Source organism: Drosophila takahashii, chromosome 2L, assembly GCF_030179915.1.
Source record: "Drosophila takahashii strain IR98-3 E-12201 chromosome 2L, DtakHiC1v2, whole genome shotgun sequence".
Lineage (NCBI taxonomy): Eukaryota > Metazoa > Arthropoda > Insecta > Diptera > Drosophilidae > Drosophila > Drosophila takahashii.
The window spans coordinates 35,523,983-35,545,485 of record NC_091678.1 but is presented as its reverse complement, the minus strand read 5'-3'; the positions used below and the strand labels follow the sequence as shown (position 1 = coordinate 35,545,485).

Below are 21,503 nucleotides of genomic sequence, written 5' to 3'. Positions count from 1 at the left end.
CAGCTCGCAACATAAACATCGAAAACTACGCGGTCTCACATCACTAAAATGTCGGTCATCACTAATATACAAATCGTAAGCAAGGGCAAATTATTACAAATGACGGGAAATATTGAATGTTTTGGTGGCTATTGATGACTTAGCACGCCCACCCAACCAGGGATACCCCGGAGGATTCCGCAGAGGCATCACCCATTTTCGGACCGTCGGAGTCACCCCTCCCGCCTACATCAGTTCCATCTCCCCCACAGCGACAACTCACTCGCACATTTCGGTTTACATATAAATTATTATTTTTAGTGTGTCCCACGCAGCCGTCACTGAGATTTCGTAGTTAACTATTCCCGCGCAGCAGTCACTAGTATTTTATAATTCATATTTCCTGAATTGGGTCCCACGCAGCAGTCACTGTAATCGTGCAGCTCGGGGGGTTCCTCATAAATATGTGGGCCGGTTGGCCGTGGTCTCCAACCTGAAGAATTAGGATGAATAGGGAAAGGATACTGCCTTTCTTTACCTGCTGGCCTAGAGACTCAGACAGCTGATATTTAATAGATTATAACGGCGGTTGCCGGAGTTTGATTAGCGGAGCTTGTGCTCTTACTTTATTGAAGTCAAAATCAGAACTGCTAACAAAGCTGACAGCGGCCACGCAAATATGCAGTGTCTGCCGCTGTGGACGAGCTTCCGGCCCAGGGACTTGCTGTCCCTGGAGCTCTCTTCCGGGTGTTATCGTGGTTAATGAAGAGTGTGTCATTTACCGTGACTTGTTTGTCAAAGGTTATGAGGTGTGTGCCATGAGTCCAAGTTTCTGTGCCATTGTCCACTCGAATTTTGGCCAATCTGTCGTTGATGATTATAATTCCCTCGTCCACATAGGTCATCGGGTGCAGATCGGCAATGTGCTACCCCACCGGCATGCAATTCTTTGGCGCATGAACTCTCTGAAGCCAGGCGGCAGAACATGGTCCCCGGTGATACGGAGCAGTTTTTAATGGCGTAAATTTCTCCGCTGCATTCGGGTATGACGTTGTCTATTATCTGCAACATTGTCTCACCATGACTGGAAAAACTGCAATCTTTTTGCAGGCTAGTTTAATTTTCGGAAATTTTATGATAAAATGTAAAATGTTAGTAGACTGCAGAATTTTTACAGACGAGACGGACAAAAGATCTCCTATAAATGTGTTGGTGGGTTCCTCAAGCCAAACTGTTTTTAAGTCTTCGTGATCTAAAATGTTCGGACTGTAAACATCTAGTTAATATTATCTTTAAGTGTGAATTGTGTATATATGTATAATCCATAAATGATGTGATAAATGGTCACTCATAAATGTCACATTTAGGATTTAAGAGGAAATGAGAGAACGGTCACTTTTTGGACCGGCTTTGGTAAAAGAACACGCTTTGCAGAGCGAAAAATTAAATTAAATAAACCGAAGCCCATCCTAGTGGCTTTTTAAAAACGAATAAATAAAGGCGATTACAGGACTAACAATATTAATTTTAGCAAGGGTTATGGCAAGCATCAAATTATGTAGTTCCGTCATCAACATTCGGTTTCTAGCAAGCAGTGTCTCGTATAAATGTCCGGTGTCTACTTATGAGTTTTTCGCTGATTTCAAGATTTTCTCTAAGTCACCGGCATCCGGTGTTCCTGCTACGACCTTTAGAATTATGGCTTTAGAATCCCAAGAATTATGGCTTTACACAGCAGTGGTAAGGCCAATTCTCACACACGGGGCACTAGTCTGGTGGCCAGCCCTGACAAGAGCATACAACATTAACAAGCTGACAAGAATACAGAGATCAGCTTGCGCAGGAGCTACAGGGGCATTAAGATCATGCCCGGCTGCCGCGTTGAACACTATTCTGAATATAATGCCTATAGAACTTTTTATAAAGGATATGGCAGCGCAGAGTGCGGCCAGACTGAAGGCAAGTAAATGCTGGAAAGGCTACCACACAGGGCACTGCCGTATTTCAGAGGACAGCAATTATCTGGCAAAGAACAAAACGGATTATATGACAGCGGAAATAAGATTTGGAAACGGATTTACGACTACCTTTCCAACGAGAAAAGACTGGGAGAATGATAGAGTAACCGAACAAGATGAGGTATCACTCTACACTGACGGCTCTAAGATGGACATCATTGGAATCAGCGACAGTTTTTCAAGCTGAGGTACTTGCTATTTTAGAAGCAGCCAAGCTTTCTCTAAGTCACCGGCATCCGGTGTTCCTGCTACGACCTTTAGCATTGATCCCAGAAATCCAAACTCCTAGCTACTCTGTGATGAACGCCCAACGACTCTAACAAGTCTTGGAGATGAGCGGTATTCACGCTTAGAAGCTTCTGCATGTGGGATAGTGGAAACATATCAATCATGTTGGTTTGTCTCCTCTATTAGACGCCCATATTCTGAGAGGTTCGCTGTATGTGTAACGTAAGCGAACTCCTCCCATACTAGGATTTCACCATCCAATGTATGGGAGTGTATTTGGCCTGCGAGTAATCGGTAATGTGGGCCGACGTCAAGGACAGGAATATGCAAAGTATGGTCCGGACCTGTGAAATTAAACTTTAGTTATTTCTATGCTCATAGAGGGTTTTCCCACCACCGTTAAAATGAAATATGCCCGCAACTATGAATCTTAAAGTTAGAAAAAATATGCGCCAAGTGGCTATGAATGTTAAAGTTAGAAAAAATATGCGCCAAGTGGCTTGAAAGTGTAATAAAAAAACATGGAGGACATCGTTGGTGGTATCACTTGAGATTGTCCTTGTGGACCACCCTTCCCCTGAATGAGGACCGTGGTCCCCAGGTCCGCGTCTACGGCTCTCTCCTCACACAAGGGTGTAAGTTTATTTCCTAGCCTTCTGTTGGATTTTACCAATACCTTTTCCCCAAGCTCGAAAACCCTGGGCGCTTTTTATTTTTTCTTGAATTTTCATCTGTAAATCTTCCGAGTTCGTCTGTACAACATCACCTGGTCTTTTGTTCATGACCGAGTGAATTAATTTGTTGTATTTGGCAGTGGCTAGTAAAATCATTTCTATGGTATCATTTATACCTTTGTCAATTTTAATGCATCTAGCGAGTGTTATCAGGGTGCTGTGAAAGCGTTCACCTGTCCGTTAGATACACTGTGTAAGGGTGGTGCATTTGCGATACCAACCCCAAAGTGGTTAGTCAGCATGGCCGAGATCGTATGCGAATTTATTGAAGGTTCATTGTCGCAATAGATCGATTTGGCCGTTGGAAAATAGTCCATTAGCTGTAGCACCGCTGGTTTTAGGTCCTCAATTGTTCTAGAGGGAATGGGTTGCACGACTGCGAACTTTGAAAATTTGTTGAGAAAATATCAATGTGCAATATTTCCCCTGCGTGGGATGGAATCGGTGACTCGTCGATTTCTTGTTTTTTGGGGTGCCTATCATACTTGTCGGCAGAAATGATTTCCTGTCTCTCCTCGACTGTCACTCGGTTTTTGCAATACCAGAATTTGGTGGCTGGGAACCGGACCAATTTATCCTGTACCATTGCTAGCGTATGCAGATCACTATGCATGGCATTTACGCCCCTGGAAAGTATAGTTTCCGCGAGCTCTCCTAGCAGCGACTCCATGCATGTGAAGTTAATGTTGTGCCGTCTCTTGTTTCCAACAAGAGAGAACGCTATAGTCGGGTTCGTGTCCCGACTATCTAATATCCGTCACTCGGCATTCTACTCAGTAGAATGCAGGCCAAAATCCACTGGTTTTTCGACTTCCCGCATTATAGATTTTCCACACGTACTCAGTTATGGTTTTCCTCCACTTCTCAGCCTTTCTACACCCTCGCAGTTTTGGTTTGGCACTGCTTTGCAGTATCTGATTTTCTACAAAAAAAATCTTTTTTTTTTGTATTATTTGTTTTAATAATATTGACAATCGAAGCATTGGAACTAAAAATTTTTAATGCCTGAAGCATTTCCGATTTTTGCTTGTCCGAATGCAGTTCCTAGGTATCCATGTCTTATCTGTCTTGTCTGAAAATATCAAAAATAATTAAGATATGGATGTAAGACCAGGAATAATAATAAGAGCAATTACCATTATTACGTCTCCGCACAAAATTAAAATATCTCTCTAGAAATTATGCTTGGTTTGCCATGGCCGATCATTTACCCTCTGTTCAGCTGTTTTATGTCGGGTATCTACATCAAAAACTATGAGAAGAAAAGATAAATATGACAAACGCAGGCGCAACACTTCTGGTCCCAAGAAGTCTCAATCGGCCTGGCTAAAATAAATGTAATATTTTGATTAAGTTAAACAACTAAGTTAGTACTGAAGTACTATTTATACAACCATTTAATGAACACCTCACACCATTTACCACTGGTAAGGATTAAAAACATTTCAAGTGTCACTGAAATGCAGAATTTGTGTTGAAGATAGCATCCGGAGGCGTATATTTATTAATGACGAAAATATCTGTGGTACTAACCTTTGAAACGCTGAAATAAAGATTATTAAAAGACAACATTTATTTTATTAATACTCTTATTATTGTTTTTATTCCCGTTACTCGTAGAGTAAAAGGGTATATTGTTTTCGCGCAAAAGTATGTAACAGCTAGAAGAAAGCGTTTCCGACCCCATAAAGTATATATATTCTTGATCAGGGTCACTAGCCGAGTCGATCTAGCCATGTCCGTCTGTCTGTCCGTCTGTCCGTCTGTCTGTATGAGATCTCGGAAACTACAAAAGCTAGAAGGTTGAGATTTTCCACACATATTCTTGGGCTTCCTACGCAACGCAAGTTTATTTCAGCGGGGCGCCACTCCTCCTCTAACGCCCACAATCGCCCACTAACGATTTTAAAATCTGTCTGGCGCCCACACCTTTAAAGATTTCCGAGAAGTATAAAATTTTGTTGTATATATTTATACCTATCAAAATGTAGAAGACATTTTTCAAATCGGATAATTCATTAAAAAGTTATGCGCAATCAAAAAAAACGGTTTATATCCATCTCCTTCGTACTCTCTTTAGCCGAGTGACGGGTATTGCATAGTCGGGACACCCACCCGACTATAGCGTTCTCTCTTGTTTAGATTAAAATTAAATATTTTCACCTTTTTCACTTTTTCCAACAAATTTAAAAATGATGTGACCCTGCATCATATACTTGATAATACCTACATGCCAAATGCAGATAACTTTTGGTCACAATTTCGTTGTAAGTTAAGGTCACACTTTGCACGCGAATAAATATTAAGTTTAAACAATATTTGTCAAGAACCGTATTCATTAAAGGTTACGTATATTATAGGTATATTAGGCATTTTTCGTGTTATTAATACTACCAACACCAATTTTTATTTTTTAACAACACTTAAAAATGGCTTAGGCCACGATCTGACGATCAAATTATTTTATTTCACAGAAAATATTTAAAAATTTAAAAAATACTTATAGTTTTTTTTTTGTAATTTAATGGCAATCATTGATAAATGTGATCAAATATTTTAATCGTCTTACCGTGGCTTTTTATATTTTTTCTTTGAATCCCACATTCATTATTATTTGTTAACATTTTGAGTAAAATAAATTAAAATCATCAATAAATATTATGATTATATTTAATTTATTTGATTAAAAATGAATAATATAAAAAAATTATAATCGTAGTGCCATAGAAGTCACACAGCGCATAAGTGGCCTGATATTGATTCTGCTCAGAAACCCGCCCCCATTTAACGCTCAGAAATTATCTATCCCCACACCGCCGCCTGCAAAAAGGAACAGGATTTCAAGAACACAAAAACCAACTATCTCACTTTCCCGCTGGGCAATTCAGTGGCTTCTCTGTTGCTTCGATGGTGTGTGTGAGCGACACTTCACTGTGGATAGTGGCCGCACACGAATGAGCTTCTTCCGCCTCCACAACGTAAAGTTGCTGTCTGGAGAGGGCATCCGCGACGAGATTCTCTTTGCCGGGCTTATAAAACATTATAGAGCCGGATGCGAGCTTTCCATCGTTTGATTTTCGCATTCGGATTGGATTCCGATACTGCAAATGTCAATGCCTGATGATCAGTGTAGATTTTTATATCTTTTACTGCATACAAAAAGTGCCTCAGCTTGGCCAGTGCCCAAACTATGGCTAGGAGCTCCCTCTCGTTTGTGGCGTAATTAACCTCCCTGTATTTCAATGTCCTTAAGATCATTGTTATTGGGCGTCCCTCTTGGGTCAATACTGCGCCAATGCCATAGGCCGAGGCATCTGTCGTTAGATTAAATGCCTTTTTGTAGGCGGGATACCTTAGCATTACGTCGTCGGATGCCAGAATATTTCGTAGTTTCTGGAACGCTTCTTGTTGCGCCGTAGTTAACTATTCCCTGGAGGGGTCCCGCGCAGCAGTCACTAGTATTTTATAATTAATATTCCCACGCAGCACTCACTGTAATCGTGCAGCTCGGGGGGTTCCTCATAAATATGTGGGCCGGTTGGCCGTGGTCTCCAAGCTAAAGAATTATGATGAACAGGGCGGAAAAGAAAATTCCTTTCTTTACCTGCTGGTCTAGAGACTCAGACAGGTGATATTTAATAGATTCTAAAGGCGGTTGTTAGAGTTTGATTAGCGGAGCTTGCGCTCTTACACTTGTCAGAAAAAGTATGCGTACAAATATTTTCCGCAACTTTAGAGCTTAAAAAAACCTCTTAAAAAAATTTGTAATAATGTCATTTTATTTTTAACATTCAGTACACTTATTAAGCTTTAATTTGACGTAACTTATTCATTTCTAGCACCTTTACTTTTCCTAATATAAACAAAAATGTAAAAATTGGCCGGATTTCGCATCAGAAAAAGTATGCGTACAAATGATTATAGTATTAGAAAAAGCCATATTTTGGGCAAAGTACGTCGAGTTTAGTACGGAGTTTGATACCCTTTATGTTTTATAACTTCAGTCTACATATTCGGCATCGATTGGACCAATGTCCTTGCATCCTTCGCTGTTATTTACTTCCATTCATCGACATTGAGTTTTTTCAGGATATCCGTGGATGCAAGGGTGTGAAGGCGAGTCCTGCCCTCCAGGACATCACAAAAATGCTGTACGGGATTGAGATATTGTAACGGGTAGCTACACTGGAACAAAATTCTGGGCGAGATGTGGTAGATGAAATGCGAGCGCACGCGAAAAAAAAAGGTTGTCCGGCTCGGCTCGTCAGCTATTGGGGTGATGATCTTGCTCGTTTTCATCGGTGCCCACTTAAATGACAATTAGATAATTCGCGTGCTATACTGATTTGCTGAGAAAAAAGAGACACACAAACACAAGACTTGCTGGTAGAATAGAGATTTCGATTGGCTACTGAATTCCTTCCTTTTGGGCCTCCATCGATGTTTTCGGAGGACCCCTGTCTGCCCACCCTTCCTTCGGTCGCTCAATTCCATAGTGGCCATTGCCTGAGCGACCCCTTTCTTAAAATGATATTCTACATGTTGATTAAGCTAGCTGCTGCCAACTCGGGATTTTTCAAAACATTATAAAAATATGTATTACGCACTAAATATGATTCTTAAAGTTGTAAACAGGGTATTGGAATTCATTTCCATAAGCAAGGGCATTAATAATATAAATCAATAATAAAAGATAAAAATAAAAAACAAGAGAGAACGTTATAGTCGGGTGCCCCGACTATCAGATACCCGTTACTCAGGTAAAGGGAGTGCGAGGGAGATGGAGATATAGATTGAAAACTTTGATCACGCATAACTTTTTAACGAATGGTCCGATTTGAAAAATTTCTTCTACATTTCGATAGGTATTGATAAACACAATAAAACTGCATTTTTACTTTTCCAAAATATTAAAGTTTTTAAAATCGTATATAAGCGATTGTGGGCGTTAGAGGGGGCGTGGCACCATTTTGAAACAAACTTGCGCTGCGTAGGAACTCCTAAAATCTGCATGCAAAATGCCAATCTTCTAGCTTTTATAGTTTCCGAGATCTCAGCGTTCATACAGACAGACAGACGGACAGACGGACAGACAGACGGACAGACGGACAGACGGACAGACGGACAGACGGACATGGCTAGATCGACTCGGCTAGTGATCCTGATCAAGAATATATATACTTTATGGGGTCGGAAACGCTTCCTTCTCCCTGTTACATACTTTTGCACGAATACAATATACCCTTTTACTCTACGAGTAACGGGTATAATTAACAAATAAATTCATGCAAAAAGAAATTCGAACTAAATTTTCGTTTGAGCTGTATCTGGTTTAATAAAAAGCTTCAATAGGATTTTAAAAGCTTTCAACACAGGTCATCTGGTTTTGGTTATTTCCAATAACTATAACTGGAAAGTCATGCCTTGTCTTTCTCTTTTAAATAAATGCCCGAATTAAAAATAGTGCGAACATGTGCGATCGACAAGCGAACATTTCCAGGTTCGATGGTTTTGGTTTCATCATACATTTACTGCTCTCCCTTTTCTACTCCCTTTTTCCGTTATTCTCTAATTTGCATCTCTTTGCTATTGCATTTTTTCCCTTTTCTTTTCAATTTATTTTAAACGATATCGAAATTTTGACTCACCGCATACTCCAAATCCAACGACGAAAGCGCTTTCTCGTGGTGTGGGTGCTGCAATTATAGGGGGAAAAGCAAGTAGAAATGGAAAAAAAGATGGGGAATGCACATGGCCGACACAGAAAAAAAAACAGGGCTCTATGGGGTTAATATGTTACACCCGCTTATTTCGCATGCATTTAAAAATTATTTTCTCGCTTATTCCTCCGCGATGACCACTGTTTAGGCACTTTAACCCTTTTTTCACAGCAAAAAAACTAAAAAAAACTACTCTCGCTCTCGCCACTTACTCTACTTAACACTATTCTGCCGCTTCATTTCATTGGACTGCGGGGAATGGCTTTAAGCCAGGATCGCTACGGATTAGACCTTTTTAACAACTTTTCACGCCGCGAAATTATTCACTTATTGCTCTATTGTTCCCTCCTCTCCTTCGTAGCGGAGCGCGACAAAAACGGCCGCCGAGATTTAGCGCGTACAACAGACTGCCAAATATGCTCGATCGAAACCCTTGGCTCTCCTGGAACTAGGCTCTGGTCGCCACTGGAATTATATTCCTCTCAGCTGGTCGATTGGGAAGGCTTATTCGGGTTGATCGGGAAAGTGAATTTGGGGAACGGTTCTGAGAATTACTAGGCTACTTCAAACTAATTTTACGTTTAGATATAAGTATGAAGATATAGAAGTAAGGTTTAGGTTATATAAGATGTCGCTGTCTCTCTCCTCTGCCATCCCAGACCCCTGGGAATGATTTTCCGGGGTGTCGCTGCTTTTCTGGATGTCGGTTGCGATGGTTGGGGTGTCAGCTTCCGTTTCCCTCCGTCTTTCCGATATTCCCTGCATACGCTGCTCTCAGACGTTTGCCTGAACCAAAATTCTCGTCTAAATAACCATATAAAATCTCCTGATCACTAAACTCACCGGATTCTGGCTTGAACTAGAAGAAAAGACAATTCTTTCCCTCGGCACTTCGCGATACTTTTTCTTAACGATTTGTCAGACACTTGTAAGAAAACTAGGTGTTGCTTCTGCGGCTGCCGGATATGGAAAGACAGCATGTAGCGCCTCCAATCTATTCGTAACCTCGACTTGAAGCTAAGGTGAATTGTTCTAACAATTGACACTTGCCACTGTTAACGGAACGGATGAACTCCCACCACCCCCTGTTAGGCATGCCCTAGGTGGCGCCACTTCTACGCTAACCCTGAGCCACAGATGGAGCCACTAAAAGTATCTCATACTCCGAGCAAGCGCTACAAAATACCCCCCCCCTCAAGATTAGACTTGGAGGTCGACGCTCCAAGGATGATACCAACCAAGCTTGCGAGACTGGACCTACTGCTTTATGTCCTTTGCGTGAAAGCGCCCTACATATCGCCCTTGCAGATCCTCGAGATCATAACAAGCTTGCCCAATCCTTTTCCTCACTCGCGACTTTACAAAGGCCGGTCCCAACTTCGCGTTATACCCAGCAGCGAAATTACTCTGCTTGAAGTTCCTGCGATAAACTTCTTGTCCTTCGTGGTAACACACTTCCCTGGATCTTAAATTATATTTCCTTTCGTTTTTCTCGAACTGATTTTTCATTACTTCTAGAGCTTTGCTACGGATAAGCTCAAGCGAATCCTCCTTGGAAAATGCTAAAGTCCTATCTTCCAGTAAACTGAGAGCTCTCAACAGCTTGTATGTGGCACCCGACGAAATGAAGTGCTGCCCAAACAACATGTAGTACGGTGACGTCCCTAGGCTCGAATGAACAGCTGATCTAAGGGCACAGCAAATGCTGCTTAACTGCTCGTCCCAATCCTTCTGGTCACTACGCACATAGGATCGGATAGCCGCTATCACTGAACGATTTACCCGCTCAGAGGCATTGGACTGAGGCGAGTAAACAGCAGTCAAAGTGTGAGCTACCTTGTACTCTCTCAAGAACTTCTGGAAAGCTTCTGCCTTAAATTGCGATCCATTATCAGACATAATCGTTTCGGGAACACCAAAAACATGAAAGAGCTCCTGCTGCATGTATTTCACAACCACATCTACCGTTAGCTTCTTTACTGCCTTTAAAAACACGAATTTGCTGTAATGATCTAACACAATGAAGATTCCAATGTTTCCACTTCTTGATCTTGGGTACGGTCCTAGGAAATCTATATACAATTTCTGAAAAGCCCTCGCTGATTCCGGAGCCTTTCCCATTGGAGGTCGCAACGCTTGGTTTGGAGCCTTGTTCATTTTACACATATCACATGAGCGAATGTATTCTTTAACGTCCTTAACCAACCCTGGCCAATAATAATATCGCCTTAGCCTCTCCAAAGTCTTGTGAACGCCTCCATGCGACGCTAACGGATCATCATGAGCCTTTCTGAGCACTGCCGGTACCAAACCCGAAGGAATCCATAACTTCCAGCAAAAATTGTCATGAATTGGCTCGCCAGACGAATGTTCAGTTCTTCGAAACACGAAACCATCGGCTACTTTGAGATCAGGAAGACTGCTACCATTAGACTCAACCTTCTCAATCAAACCTACATATTCTGGATCTTTAAACTGGGACGATTCTAAGTCGACAAGCAATCCGTGGCTTGCATCAATTGTAGCAATCTCCTCTTCATTAACCCTCGATAGGGCATCAGGGACAACATTTAGCTTGCCACTACGATGTTCGATTTTAAAATTAAAGCTCTGTAGTTTCAAAGCCCACCTTGCCAATCTAGAGTGCAAATCTGTTTGCGACATCAACCACTTAAGCGACGCATGGTCTGTGATTACCGTGAATTCGTGGCCCTCAACATAAGCGCGAAATCTTTTTATACAAATTTTGGCGGCCAAGCACTCTTGCTCTGTAACCGAATAATTTCTCTGGGCCTTATTGAGTTTTTTCGATACAAAGGCTATCGGACACTCTTCACCACTTTCGGATTTTTGAACTAAAACGCCCCCTACACCTGTATTTCTGGCATCGCAGTGAATGTAAAACGGCCTGCTGAAATCCGGGCTACGTAGAACCGGTGCGGTGCAAAGCATTTCTTTTAGCTTTTTGAATGCTTGCTCGCCCTCGACCGTCATTACAAATTTTTGCCTGGGCTTCAGAAGATCGGTTAGTGGAGCTGACACGGCTGCAAAGTTATTAATAAATTTCCTATACCACCCAACCATGCCAAGAAATCTCCTCAAGGCTTTCAGAGAGAGACTTGGGCAATGGAAAATTCGCCATTGCTGAAATTTTATCAGGGTCCGTACGCACTACACCTTCGCCCACTATGTGTCCTAAGTATTTTAAACTTTTCATACAGAAATTACTTTTTCCTACGTTTAATGTCAAACCCGCACTCCGAATACACCTTGCGACCGATTCCAAAACCTTCATATGACTGTTAAAACTATCTGAAACGATGAGCAAATCATCCAGGTAAACGAAGACTTCGTTTCTAAGCTCAGCAGGTATTACCTTATCCATCAGCCTAGTCATCGTCTGTGAAGCGTTGGTAAGACCAAATGGCATTACCTTGTACTGATATAGGGGCTTACCCGGTATTGTGAAAGCAGTTTTATCACGCGACTGAGGCTCTAAAGGAATTTGCCAGTAGGCATCTTTAAGATCGAGGCTGGAAATCATATTTGCTTTGGGGAGTCGACTAAGAATACCGTCTATTTGCGGCAACGGGTATGCGTCTTTCCTCGTCACAGCATTGACTTTTCGGCTATCAAGACACAGACGCACTTTTCCCGGTTTCTGCACCAACACAACCGGTGACGATCAAGGACTGTCGGACTCTTCGATTACTCCAAGTTTGAGCATACGATCCACTTCTTCGTAGAGCAATTTTTCAACCGCTGGCGAAACCGGAAAATGCCTTTGCTTCACGGGTTTCGCATCTCCCACATCGATAGAATGCGAGAGGAGACTTGTTTTCCCTAGACCTGAGACAGCAAAAGAAGGAAATTGGTCGATCACAGCCTTCAACTGGGTTTTTTGGTTGTCTGATAAAATATGTGAATCGCTTGTCAACTCCTCCAAGTGCATGTTAGGTGGCAGAAGTTCAAAAGTGGACCAAAAATCAATGCCCAAGTACAAATCTTGACTGAGCGAAGGAATTATATACATTTCTAGATCCTCTATTTTTCCCTCGTACTCTACTGGTGTTCTTAAACGTCCTATCACGTCTTGCTTTTGCCCATCAGCTGTGCTTGCTGATATTTTACCCCTCTTAAATGGAATTCGGCTTTTAATAATTTGTTCGGCTAACTTTCCGCCTATAGCGCTCATGGATGCCCCCGTGTCTAACAGTCCAAGAACAATTCTATCAAGTAGATATTCTTGTCGGACTAATTTTAATATTTGGAAATTTATTACTTTTCAAAAGTTGAGGCCAGAAAATAGGTGAATTACTTCCCGAATCGGAGATAATGAAAGTTTTATTTGGATTGTTTGATTGATAACTAATTATTGGCTTGCTTCCGGGTTTATTTGGTTGTTGCGCGGAACACACGACTGTTGATTGCGCCGTGTGTTCGGCTTCCCGTTTTTTAGACACTTTGGGCAACTCGGCTTGTACATGTTCGGTGCACCGCAGCCGTAGCAGAACACCTTCTTCTTTTCTCCACAATCAACATATCGGTGGCCATCTCTCCTGCAATTCCAGCATACCAATGTGAGGGCTTCAACCTCGGCTAGAAGTTCAGCCTCAGAGAAGTCTGTAGCATCCTCCCAAGGACAGCCCTGCCCTAACTCGGATACTTGTCTGCGAAATGGTGCTGGTTTCTGATAACCATAGCTTCGCTTAACATCTTCAAGGAAGCTTTCCCTGCGCCGGCAAATATCACGCAGCTTGGCCATGGAATCGATATTAACGTTTAACAATTCATGCCTAATTTCCGGTCTCAGATTCCTCCGAAGTGTTTCAATTAGATCTTTTTCAGTCATAGATTCCTCCAAACAGTCTGTTATCTGAACGACCGAATCGTAAAAACAATCAAAAGTTTCCTTTTCATGTTGCTTCCGATCTCGGATCGCCTCTCTCAAATCTACATCAGTTCGAGTATCTCGAAACTGCTTGCGAAGGGCATCACACAACGTAATCCAATTCAAATTCGTGGACGCCTTGTGATATCTCCAATAAAACTCGCGTGCTTTCCCTTCAAAAAGAATGCTCGCATTGCTACATAGCACCGAGAAATTGCCCTCCAGAGTTTGATGTGTTAACGCCTCTACTCTGTAGATAAAATTATCCACGCTCAACCCGTCTTGACCATTGAATTTAAGTTTCCACCCGTTGATAATTTGGCAAACCTTATCTGGCCTTGGCCCTAAATCAGCGCTTACGGCGGAATTGGGTCTTGTTCCTTGCATCTCCTGAAGCTGAACTCCGGAGACATTCTGCTCTAGTGGTGGCGGAAAGTGAGCGCCAATGTTGGTCTGTATTATCTGGGTCATCTTCTCCGACAATTGAGCTAACAAATTATTCTCCATGCTTTTAACCTGTCGCTCGACAATTTTCCCTATATTTTGCATAGTAATTCCCGACGTATCTGAACCAACTTGACCCACAGGTGGGGTTTGACCCTTCCCCTGACCCCTTGTTACAGGAGGCACCTTTTCAAAACATATCGACTTACAAGTCGGGCAAGTGCTGTGAGTTTTACCATGGTTTTCAATGCATGCTTTGTGGAATTCATGTCCACACTTAGTCCTAATTTGCGGAGCCTCAGACAACGGTTTTGCACAGATATTGCACTTGGGCGAAGGAGCTGGATTTACAACTTCTTCTGGGTCAATCATTATGAATGAAAACGGCAAAAATAATGGCTAACAAAAATTATGTGAATCCTTACTGCGAGGTTTTCAGTAACAATATAAATGAATTAATAATAATTTAAACTAAATTGTAAAGCGTAAGTAAGAGATTGGGAATTAGGATTTATGAGGCCAATTCTGGAAAGTTTGTAAACTTTCACTTTATATTTGGGCTAGTGACGAGCAATGTCGATCCGCTGTTCTATTGTTGTGCTCCCTTGTATCGCAACAACTTCGCATGTGGACAGCAAAAATTCCCCTAATTCGATTAACCAACGCGGCGTTTTAAGAAAAATAATGAGATGGTTCAATACAATATAAAATATTAATAGTAATTAATAATTATAATAATTATGTAATAATAATTATAATAAAAAATTGTAACTTTGAATAGTTTCAATATCGACAAAAGAAAATCTTCAACAAGATCGCATAAGATTTTGTGGCCTGCAAGCATAGCTAACTACATGCAAAATAAATCACTTTAAATACAAACAAAAGGTTTCAATCAGCGCAAAAGAGAAATAGAAAAAGTCTTCAGAGTTTTGCTTATCTCTTGTCCGCGACGACAAGAACAACAAGTGTCCGCCGTGGATAAATAGAAGCGAACATGTTCGCCTTCTCTTTTCCACGCTGACAATTGCACTCTGTAATAATGTCGGGCATATGCCTTCTATCATCATCCGTGGCCTGAGGATTTCTTGCTAGAAAAATATTAACTCAGTTTTTCCTATGCGAATGTATGATAAATGCATATGTTCAACTTATGGAATTTGTTGTGAGCCTTTGTCGATGCTATCATCCGTGGCCAAGCGTCTTGAATGTTGTGAACAAGCGCACTTGCTTATCCTATGCGTCTGATCAGCAGCAACTCGAGCCACACTGTGTACAGAATACACAAAAGGAATTGCTTCGGCTTATAAACTGTCTGCAGTGGCCGGAATCATGCCTTGATCTTTATCTTTTTCTTTTTGATTCCGTTATTCTAAGCTTCTGAACAACTTATAAGTCGAAACTAATATCTTAACAACTGGAGCAACTTTGGCTAAAAGAATAACTGTCAACACAACTTATCTTTTTCACCCACCCCTTGGTTATTTAAGATCTCAGCAAAGTCGAATGTATGTGTGTGTAAGTCACATAAAATATATGTGGCCAACACGTTTGGGCGCCAATCAAATTATCATTATTATTTAACTTAATTATTCATAAATGTAACGGGTAGCTACACTGGAACAAAATTCTGGGCGAGATGTGGTAGATGAAATGCGAGCGCACGCGAAAAAAAAAGGTTGTCCGGCTCGGCTCGTCAGCTATTGGGGTGATGATCTTGCTCGTTTTCATCGGTGCCCACTTAAATGACAATTAGATAATTCGCGTGCTATACTGATATGCTGAGAAAAAAGAGACACACAAACACAAGGCTTGCTGGTAGAATAGAGATTTCGATTGGCTACTGAATTTCTTCCTTTTGGGCCTCCATCGATGTTTTCGGAGGACCCCTGTCTGCCCACCCTTCCTTCGGTCGCTCAATTCCATAGTGGCCATTGCCTGAGCGACCCCTTTCTTAAAATGATATTCTACATGTTGATTAAGCTAGCTGCTGCCAACTCGGGATTTTTCAAAACATTATAAAAATATGTATTACGCACTAAATATGATTCTTAAAGTTGTAAACAGGGTATTGGAATTCATTTCCATAAGCAAGGGCATTAATAATATAAATCAATAATAAAAGATAAAAATAAAAAATTAACAAATAAATTCATGCAAAAAGAAATTCGAACTAAATTTTCGTTTGAGCTGTATCTGGTTTAATAAAAAGCTTCAATAGGATTTTAAAAGCTTTCAACACAGGTCATCTGGTTTTGGTTATTTCCAATAACTATAACTGGAAAGTCATGCCTTGTCTTTCTCTTTTAAATAAATGCCCGAATTAAAAATAGTGCGAACATGTGCGATCGACAAGCGAACATTTCCAGGTTCGATGGTTTTGGTTTCATCATACATTTACTGCTCTCCCTTTTCTACTCCCTTTTTCCGTTATTCTCTAATTTGCATCTCTTTGCTATTGCATTTTTTCCCTTTTCTTTTCAATTTATTTTAAACGATATCGAAATTTTGACTCACCGCATACTCCAAATCCAACGACGAAAGCGCTTTCTCGTGGTGTGGGTGCTGCAATTATAGGGGGAAAAGCAAGTAGAAATGGAAAAAAAGATGGGGAATGCACATGGCCGACACAGAAAAAAAAACAGGGCTCTATGGGGTTAATATGTTACACCCGCTTATTTCGCATGCATTTAAAAATTATTTTCTCGCTTATTCCTCCGCGATGACCACTGTTTAGGCACTTTAACCCTTTTTTCACAGCAAAAAAACTAAAAAAAACTACTCTCGCTCTCGCCACTTACTCTACTTAACACTATTCTGCCGCTTCATTTCATTGGACTGCGGGGAATGGCTTTAAGCCAGGATCGCTACGGATTAGACCTTTTTAACAACTTTTCACGCCGCGAAATTATTCACTTATTGCTCTATTGTTCCCTCCTCTCCTTCGTAGCGGAGCGCGACAAAAACGGCCGCCGAGATTTGGCTCTCCTGGAACTAGGCTCTGGTCGCCACTGGAATTATATTCCTCTCAGCTGGTCGATTTGGAAGGCTTATTCGGGTTGATCGGGAAAGTGAATTTGGGGAACGGTTCTGAGAATTACTAGGCTACTTCAAACTAATTTTACGTTTAGATATAAGTATGAAGATATAGAAGTAAGGTTTAGGTTATATAAGATGTCGCTGTCTCTCTCCTCTGCCATCCCAGACCCCTGGGAATGATTTTCCGGGGTGTCGCTGCTTTTCTGGATGTCGGTTGCGATGGTTGGGGTGTCAGCTTCCGTTTCCTTCCGTCTTTCCGATATTCCCTGCATACGCTGCTCTCAGCCGTTTGCCTGAACCAAAATTCTCGTCTAAATAACTATATAAAATCTCCTGATCACTAAACTCACCGGATTCTGGCTTGAACTAGAAGAAAAGACAATTCTTTCCCTCGGCACTTCGCGATACTTTTTCTTAACGATTTGTCAGACACTTGTAAGAAAACTAGGTGTTGCTTCTGCTGCTGCCGGATATGGAAAGACAGCATGTAGCGCCTCCAATCTATTCGTAACCTCGACTTGTAGCTAAGGTGAATTGTTCTGACAATTGACACTTGCCACTGTTGAACGGATGAACTCCCACCACCCCCTGTTAGGCATGCCCTAGGTGGCGCCACTTCTACGCTAACCCTGAGCCACAGATGGAGCCACTAAAAGTATCTCATACTCCGAGCAAGCGCTACAATATACTATTTTGATGGCGAATGTAGCTGTTTTACACATAAAAGCTTTGTTTTGTGGGCGAAATGTTTAGGTTCGTTGTCCTCTTGGTACCAAAAGTCCTTTTCGAGTCCCACTTTCAGGGCGCTTTAATTTGTTGTCTTAAAGTGCATAAAACAACCAACAAAATGAGGTATCGTTTATTAAAATCGGTCAACAACTTAACGAGAAATGGCTAGCCATATAACCAAAAAAACAACTGCATTGGCGTAATGCACGAATTTCATACGAATTTCAAAAAAAAACGAACCTTCTATTTAAATAAGAAAGTTTTTATACCCATACGTTAAGTTGTTGACCGATTTTTATAAACGATACCTCATTTTGTTGGTTGTTTTATGCACTTTAAGACAACAAATTAAAGCGCCCTGAAAGTGGGACTCGAAAAGGACTTTTGGTACCAAGAGGACAACGAACCTAAACATTTCGCCCACAAAACAAAGCTTTTATGTGTTAAACAGCTACATTCGCCATCAAAATAGTATATCTCAATCCCGTAAAGCATTTTTGTGATGTCCTGGAGGGCAGGACTCGCCTTCACACCCTTGCATCCAAGGATATCCTGAAAAAACTCAATGTCGATGAATGGAAGTAAATAACAGCGAAGGATGCAAGGACATTGGTCCAATCGATGCCGAATATGTAGACTGAAGTTATAAAACATAAAGGGTATCAAACTCCGTACTAAACTCGACGTACTTTGCCCAAAATATGGCTTTTTCTAATACTATATGCATTTGTACGCATACTTTTTCTGATGCGAAATCCGGCCAATTTGTACATTTTTGTTTATATTAGGAAAAGTAAAGGTGCTAGAAATTAATGAGTTACGTCAAATTAAAGCCTAATATGTGTACTAAATGTTAAAAATGAAATGACATTATTACGAATTTTTTTAAGGCGTTTTTTTAAGCTCTATAGTTGCGGAAAATATTTGTACGCATACTTTTTCTGGCAAGTGTACTTTATTGAAGTCAAAATTAAAACTGCACTTAAGGGCTAAACTTAAAGCTAAAAAAGCTCACAGCGGCCACGTAAATATGCAGTGTCTGCCGGTGTGCACGAGCTTCCGGCCCCTTGCTAGGTCAGCAATTTCGGCCGGAGCTTATTTTCGACGTAACTGCGGTCAATGATCTTGATCGGGTTGACCACAGTTAACTTATACAATTTAATATTCGCAGTAAATATTATATATATATATAAACACTAGCAGATCTGTAGCCCGCAGCTTCGCCTGCGGAAATTAAAATTGAAAATTAAGCATTGCTTTATCTTTGGTACTTATTTTAAATTTAAACAAGAAAGGAAGCTACCTTCGGCCAGCCGAAGCTTATATACCCTTGTAGATAAAAGAATACTCACTCGGTGCAGTTCCAGGGATTCCAGATTCAGCGTTTCGATTTATTTCAATTTTGTTTTAAGGTAGTCAAGAAACAAAACGCCTACTTCCTACAAAGTTACAATGAATTTTCTTATATTTGTTTGGGAGCCTTAAGATATAGTGGTCCGATCCGGCTGGCTCCGACATATGTACTACCTGCAATAGAAAGAAGACCTTCGGGAAAGTTTCATCGCGATAGCTTTAAAACTGAGAGACTAGTTCGCATAGAAACGGACAGACGGACAGACGGACAGACGGACATGGCTAGATAGACTCGGCTATTGGTGCTGATCAAGAATATATATACTTTATGTGGTCGGAAACGTCTCCTTCACTGCGTTGCAAACATCTGACTGAAATTATAATACCCTCTACAAGGGTATAAAAACTCCTAATTTTTATTCTATAAACCGAGAAAAGATTTTATCAGAACTTTTTCCCTTGATATCCGTAAAAACAAAAATATTTTGTCTTTTGAAAACTACTTAAAAAACATGTGTCTTTTTTAAATATTTTTAAAATTACTATGGATTGTTTGCATAAGTTAACAGATGGACAAAACCAGAGCTTGCAAGGTTCGGTCAACCTTTTCAAAGTGTCGGAGAAAAACCTGTCACTAACAACCCTATGACAACTGGGTGTGAGCTAAGTTAGCTAGGACTAGTGTGAACCACCACTTTGCTGTACGTAGCGCCTTGACTTTTGTGAATAGTTATTGCTTCTGCAGGTACCACTGGAAACTGCTTTCGGTCAATGGTTGTGGCCTGGTTAGAATTAATCTGAAAGCTTTTTATGATCTTAACTACTGGGGTCCATGAAGCCTCTTGGCGATGACTGCACTTTGATCGTGCAGCTACTCCTATACTGTCATCTAAAAATTGTATCCAAAGAATTTTTGGAGAGTTGGACGTGTTGAAACCTATCTCCATAAGGACACCAGTGGCTCCGTTTACGAGACCATCTGATGTGTCTACATTGACCGTCATCATGTATTTAGCAGTGGTTTTTAGAATGAGCGAGGTACACAAACCTTGTGTCTCAGATGTTTTTAATGTCATCTAAAAATTGTATCCAAAGAATTTTTGGAGAGTTGGACGTGTTGAAACCTATCTCCCTAAGGACACCAGTGGCTCCGTTTACGAGACCATCTGATGTGTCTACATTGACCGTCATCATGTATTTAGCAGTGGTTTTTAGAATGAGCGAGGTACACAAACCTTGTGTCTCAGATGTTTTTAATGCCCTAGCTTGCTCCAGACATCTGTTTCCCTGCTCTGAGCTAATATGTGCAGATTTTACAGAGTCAATGGCTTCCGAAATGAACTGATCAGTGGGAATCGAGTTGAGCTTCTCCCTATTGTATCGGTCTGTGTCCTGATTGCTTGAAAAAAGGTGAATGGCGTCATTTGGAATCTGACTTTCTACGGAAGTGCGGCCTCTAAGTAGGACAATATCTTCAGACGACATTTGGCCAGACGCCATGTTGTTGAGTGCTATTGCAAACGGCTGGTCATCTCGCTGTCGCATTATCTCTGTGAGCTCGAAAAACCTAAAAGGACTCCAGAGGTGGGATCCAAATATAGCGCTGTATGGATCATGCGACGGCGGCTGGAAAATCCAACGATCACAAACTGGCCGCAATTGCCTAAGATCGCCGAACACAATGACCGAAATGCCTCCGAAGGGAGTATCAACGTTGGAGAAAATTTGCTTAAGGCGAGAGTCCAGATGGGAAAACATGGTTGCGCCGACCATAGAAATTTCGTCTATTATAAGAACTTTAAGATCAATAAATCTTGAACGAAGGGTATTTAACAGATCAGGGCTTAAACTCCTAAATGCAGACCCAGCCTGATTTACAGGGAGAGAAAACATGGAATGGAGAGTTGAGCCTCCGATTCCAAAAGCAGCTTTGCCTGTGGGAGCACACAGCAGTATTTTAACAGAAGTTGGGTCGCATCCTACTCTACCATTATACTCCTTGGAAAGGGACTGAAATAGTGTGGATATAAGTCTACTCTTGCCGACACCTGCTCCGCCTCCTACAAACTCATGGAAACTAGCATTTCTCCTTGCATTGTGCAAGACATGCGTAAGGAAAGTTTTTTGCTTTAAATTAAGAGATCTAACTAAGGTGGCTAAACTTTCAGGGGAAATAATTGTCGGGAGCTTTATTATGCGGATATTGCTATCCGGATCTACTTCCTGAACACGGTCGTCTAAGTTCAAAACATTAATTTGAGAAGATATTTCTGGAAAACCTAAGGCCCTAAACTCCTCATTAACTGCGGCCTCCTCATCTACATTTTCCTCGCTACTTTCCTCAGCCTCCATGGCCCTTCTGAGCGCG

General features: G+C 41.2%; 1 pseudogene; it reads right to left on the bottom strand.

Annotated features, from left to right (window-relative positions):
• Positions 1-2,768: 2,768 nt before the first annotated feature.
• On the bottom strand, positions 2,769-12,223 carry LOC138914899 (uncharacterized; annotated as a pseudogene).
• Between the last annotated feature and the right edge of the window lie 9,280 nt (positions 12,224-21,503).